Source organism: Leptonychotes weddellii, chromosome 1 (genome assembly GCF_054177405.1).
Source record: "Leptonychotes weddellii isolate Sample4059 chromosome 1, ASM5417740v2, whole genome shotgun sequence".
In the NCBI taxonomy this organism is placed as follows: Eukaryota; Metazoa; Chordata; class Mammalia; order Carnivora; family Phocidae; genus Leptonychotes; species Leptonychotes weddellii.
In genome coordinates, this window is record NC_138369.1 from 29,162,021 (window position 1) to 29,168,020 (window position 6,000).

Genomic DNA, 6,000 nt, shown 5'->3' on the forward strand with positions numbered 1-6,000 from the left:
CCACACTGGAAAAGCTGCCCTGTCTACCTGCGAGTGAACTTTTCAATCAGTGGTGATTTGGGGGGGCCCTACAGGGACAGACCCAGGGCTTCGATGAACTTACAGAACAGGCTGAGTGACGTGTTTGGCCTGCTTGATTCTGACTGCACGTGTCACAGAGTTTGAGGGGAGACCTGCTTTCATTGAAGCCTGGGAGCAAAGCTGTGGGGAGAGGGGGGAGATCATCCTCACCCATCTCATCTCTCTGTAGTGGCTGCTCTCATCTACCAAAGAGAAGCCGGGAGTCATTCATGATCACGATGGCAACATCCTGCCACTGAGGCAGCTCCAACCACCTTCTTACCATCAGATTTACACAGACAAGAGTCAAACACCAGTAATTCAGCCTCCAAATTCCGGGGGACACATGCCAGGCTCTTCCAAGGCCTTCTCCCACGTGCTGGACTCCAGTCCCCTGGCAGGCATCCAGCTACAGGGAGAGGCTCGACCTCTCCTCTGGGCAAACACCTCACCTGGTTGAGTGCCTCCCTGCAGCATCCTCACTTGGCCTGACGTAGAGAGAAATCACTCTTGCCTCTTCTGAGGGGATGAAAACTCCAAAGCTGCTGAGCTAAGCAAGGTACACAGATGCTTTTACACCCTGTGCCTTCGCTCATGATGTTACATCTGCCTGTCTCCTTGATTATTTCTAACTGCCACTCCTTCAGAGTTAAGTCAACATTTCATTTATATTAATGCAACAGATACTGAGTACCATTCAAGCACTGCTTCCTCCACCATCTCAGCCACATTTTGTTCCTACATATCACTATGACACTGTGAAGTGTCTACTCCTAGTTGTTTTCCCACAAGAATGTAAATCCTTGAGGGCAGAAACGTTCTGCATGGTGCCCAACACACAGTAGGTGCTCTTAAAATGAATGCTAAGTAGAATCTGTGGATAAAGCATATTTGCCGAGCTTAACTTATTCCTACTTCTTTTGAAACATCTTGCCTTTCTCGGCTTTCTTCCTCTTTAGAAGTCCTTCTAATTCACATACAAGATCATGAGGCTGCTCTCCAGAGAACTTCCAGGACAATGAATGCTCTGAAATCAGTCTAGCTAGGGAAGCAGCTGCGGTTTTGCTCCCTATTTCCATCTTACTACAATAACACCACTCCAGCTCAGGGTTTGGCTGCATTTAATTTATCCAAGATCATGAGACAAACGAATACTGAATGGCTGAGGTATAGAGTATAATCTGTTGACCTTGCTTACACTCCATCCAAAATTCACAGTAACTACAATAATTGAAGCGAACATAAGGGATAAGCACACTATCTCCACAAACATCAAATGCAGTAAAAAACATGTGACGGCATTCACAAAATCTAAAGAATACACATAATCTATCTTATAATGCACGGATTCAAACTTCAATCTCATTCTAATGGGCTACCGCTAGGGAGATAAAACCTGTTTTAAAGAAAAAATTGTACACAGAATAACCATATAAGTTTCCTGGTGATTCTCACTAAGGCTTCAATGTATTTTCTTATTGAAACAATCAAAGAAGCTCTTGGCAAAAAGATTTGATATTGGTGTCAGAATAACGTAAGAATTGAAACTATTTATAATGTAAAAATTTTGTTTAAAGCAGATATATCGCTTCTTATTTTTCTCATTTTGAAAAGAAGCTATGTTTCATTCAGTGATAATTCTTCTCTCGTTCTATCAGAGAATCTGTACAAAAGCAATATTTCAACTAAAATCAGTTCTGAAGGATCTTTTATGAATACGCATAATGCAGAAGACCCCAATTAAATTTCCAACAAAGCACTGCCATTTTCAGTAAACAAAGTCATCTCAGTAGGGTCACACTACTTGCAAAAACTGCAGCCTAGAAATTAATTACTAGTGTGACATATGTCAAAACAAATTTTTAAAAGAATAGAATGCAGTTGTAACCATGTGTTTTATCTGTTTGTATGCAAAACCAGTAATGCCTGGCATGTAAATATATTCATTTATTCAGGATCTCTCAGAAAAACAAAAAAGGTTCAGTGCCCCCTGGTTTGCTGTACCCCGGTGAAATGTGAGTAAATCACACATGTTTAGTGAATCAGAAAATAAGTACAGAATGAAGATATAGTGTGGGTGATATTTTTGAAAGACAGAAGTCACCGTCACACAAATAAACTAATTTTGAAACATTCAGTTTTCCTTCAAAGGAAGTTTTTCAAAGATCTACATCAACTATACCACACTACACTAAAGGCTGTTACCTTGTGGAAATCAAAGCTTTAAATAACATGTAACAGTGCTGGTGTTTCATAAAAAAGATTGTAGCATATAGTAAAAAACAAAACACACAAAAACTACCTGGGAATAAAACTAGGGATTTCAAACAATTTCAATGTTCTGCTAATCATAGCAGTATTTATTTAAATTAAAAACATTTCAATGTTCTGCTAATCACAGCAGTATTTATTTAAATTAAAAACATTTTTATAAATGCAAATATTTTAGCACCCAGGGAACTCCAAGTAGAAAAAAGAATACAGAGCAAAGGTATGCAGATTCCCCTTTGTATTTTCTTTAATAGGAAATTATGTGCCAATCCTTTTCACAACATATACATATGTATACATACATATGTGTATATATCAAATCATCATCACACTGTACATTTTAAATACCTTACAAGTTTAGTTGTCGATTATATCTCAATAAAGCTGAAAAAAAAAATCCTAGGAGTTAAACTCTTAAAAAAAAAAAAAGAAAACTATATCCCGAACCAGACAAAGACTGTCATAAATCTTGCATAAATCAACTTCTGAACTTCAAAATATTGTCCTCTATGTGAGGGGAAAAAGTAAAACATACTTCCGACAGGAAGATACTGACATCACTTTGCTTTTTCAACAGCAAAAGAAATGTATTGAATCCCCAACTTTCAGAGTTAGAGGTCACAAGACATGAAGTGGCTGCTGGGGGCACCCTGCGTGGGCTACCTGCAGGGCCAGCACCCCAGTCCCAACTGAATGCCCCAGCTCATTGTACCTTGTTATCGGGAAGACAAGAGTTGACTGTACGACACAGACTTCTGAGACACTTGTTTCTTCAAGTGCTTCTTTCATTACTAAGTTTTCATTAATTCTGTGTATTCTGGTAATTAACTTGGTATCTTACCCTTAGTAGTTGTTTCTTACTATTTCGGCCAAAGCAGACATTCAGCCACCCTAGCAACAACCACGCCACAGGATGGGTGCCATTCTGACCAGGGAGACTGCTCTTTCAGCAAACCCATTCTACCCATTCGTTAGATCTAAGAACCAGGATAAGACTAAACAGTGTTTCAAAAAGTGATCACAAATTCTCTTTTTAATTTTTTAAAGCAGGTTCTCTGAATAACTTTATTCGTATCATTCTTTTGCACTTCAATACTGGAAATTAAGTGAGTTACCTCTCTTAAAACTGTGCTTTTGTAGCCTCGATACAATCCTTGGATGCCCTGAAACAAACAAAAGGCCAAGAGCTCAGAAAGTTAGAATAGCAGAGAGTTCTGAATGACATTCTGAAAAAGGCAGATCTACCTTTTCTGAAGTCGGAGTTTTAAAACAGTCACAATGACCACAGTTCCGTAGGAGGTTAAAGGTTATAAACTCAAGTATAAAAGGCTCAGGTCAGCTCCCTTTAACATGGGAACATCTCTAAAATAATCAGACTATTTCAGTTGTTTTCAACATTTCTGCTCCTGAAAAATCATACTTGAGATACTTTAAAAATATTTCCAAAAGCAAAAGCACACAAAATGCCAATCATCCTTTCATATAAAAACAGAATTGTATTTCATAGTTTCAATCAGAAGACATCAGCAATTAGTCTCTCCACAGTGATAAATACCTCTGGACAAGCCTTGACTTACTTAACTGTCCACATGACTCACAACAGGGTCCCTCTACTGGATTGATCTCATGATCCTATGATTAAATACTCAGTAACTCCTCACCTAAGTGACAAAGGGACCATTAAGAAGAATAACTTTTTTCTTTTTTTTAAAGATTTTTATTTATTTAACAGAGATAGCACAAGTAGGCAGAGTGGCAGACAGAGGGAGAGGGAGAAGCAGGCTCTCCACCGAGCAGGGAGCCCGATGCAGGGCTCGATCAGGACCCTGGGATCATGACCTGAGCCGAAGGCAGCCGCTTAACCGACTGAGCCACCCAGGTGCCCCAAGAATAACGTTTCTAAAACCTAGACTCAATGAAAATTTCCACGTGACTGATTACTGTTAAAAAAAAAAAAAAGGCTTCTGGGGTGCCTGGGTGGCTCAGATGGTTAAGCGTCTGCCTTCAGCTCAGGTCATGATTCCAGGGTCCTGGGATCAAGCCCCACATCAGGTTCCTGGCTCAGCGGGGAGCCTGCTTCTCCCTCTCCCTCTGCCTCCCCGCAACCCCCACTCAGGCTCTCTCTCTGTGTCTCAAATAAATAAATAAAATCTTTAAAAAAAAAAAAAAAGGCTTCTGTAAAAAATACAAAGAAAAGCAGCTCAATGGTCCCTAGTAATAGGGCCAGCAAGACTGACTTCTGACCCCTAACGTAACATTAACAAGTGAAAAAGGAATTTTAATATAAACATTATGATGCTAGTCACTATGTCCATTACTATACTTCTCTTCCATGGGCCCTCAAGTTCTGTAGTAACATTTTAATATGATATCTTAATTCACATTTTTACGATTTATTCCATGTCTGATTCTGAAACTACTACAGGACAATTACAATGTAGGACATGTACACAGTAGTGATACTTGGTATGTACTGTTTAGAAATTTGGGGGGAAAAATTAAAATTAAAATTCGAAAACAAAGAAAAGGCAAAGATAATCTTAGTATTAAAAAGGTACTGTGATTGGGCATTAAATTTAGCTTTATGGTCTCTTCTAAGACTCCTGGGATAAGAATCACAATGTTCATAAAAACTACTATAAAATCTTTCTCAATAAAGAAAAAAAGTTTAAAAACACATCTCACCTCTGTATATAAGATGTTAGAGAAAATTTGAAATGTTCTCGAAGAAGCAGATACCTGTGCCCTCTGCTTAACCACTTCAGAAGGAACTCGAATCAGGCAGGCAACCTAAAATACATAATTTAATTACATCCTAAAAAAAGAAGTAACTGCTACGAAAATTGAAATTCTTTTCATAAGCAAAAAACTATAGTTAAAAAGGGATAATGTACAGGCTCAGTGCAAGATGTCAAAAGGTATTTTTTCAGCTTAAAAACTTTAGACCCTTAATGGACATGCATTATTTTGTCAGCCCAGAACCTACCCTCCCTTGTCCTGTACTGATCCTTTTGCATGTTGTGCTAAGCCCATCTCTCTGTAAGCCCCTCAGATGGCAAGAAACACATTTACTTATTCTGAATCCCCAACACCTAGAACTGCATCACCTAGTGATCACATGAAAATAGGTTGAAAGAATGAACCAAAGGGGCTTTTGCTTTACTGTCAATAATGCACACATCAATAGAGGCAAGACTGCTCATCAGCTGGTTATAACTCATTTTCTACTTCACCACCAACCCCAGCCTCAAGAGGCTCCCAACTCCAGCACCCCAGACCACCGCCATGAAACAACTGAGGAGAAACTCCAGGTACTCTTGGGCCCTGCTCCAGCATTCAAGTTGACTTAGGTCCTGACTGGTCCATATTCACACCTGAGTGGTCAACAACCAATATTCCAGAAATTTTTTAAAAAAGATTTACCTACTTATTTAAGAGAGAGAAAGGGGAGGGGCAGAGGGAGATAGAATCCCAAGCAGACTGTGCTGAATGCAGAGCCCAATGCAGGGCTCGATCCCACAACCCTGAGACCATGACTCGAGCTAAAATCAAGAGTCGGCTGCTTAACCAACTGAGCCACTCAGATGCCCCTCCAGAATTTTTAAAATATTTTTATCTTTGTACTTAACATTAGATTACCTATATAAATAGTTACATAGACTTGAAAAA

At 39.2% G+C, this 6,000-nt stretch overlaps 1 long non-coding RNA gene across 4 annotated transcripts in view; it reads right to left on the bottom strand.

Moving 5' to 3' along the window:
• Nucleotides 1–5,755, bottom strand: part of LOC145721608 (uncharacterized) — a 52,521-nt gene extending 46,766 nt beyond the window's left edge. The window contains exons 1-2 of one of the 4 annotated variants that reach the window (XR_014145408.1): nt 5,017–5,407; nt 3,447–3,494 (exon numbers count right to left, since the gene is read on the bottom strand). This is a non-coding gene — a long non-coding RNA (uncharacterized LOC145721608). Of the gene's footprint in view, nt 1–3,446; nt 3,495–5,016 lie in introns of all 4 variants that reach the window. The other 3 variants (XR_014145405.1, XR_014145403.1, XR_014145409.1) reach the window with 3 other exon arrangements.
• Between the last annotated feature and the right edge of the window lie 245 nt (nt 5,756–6,000).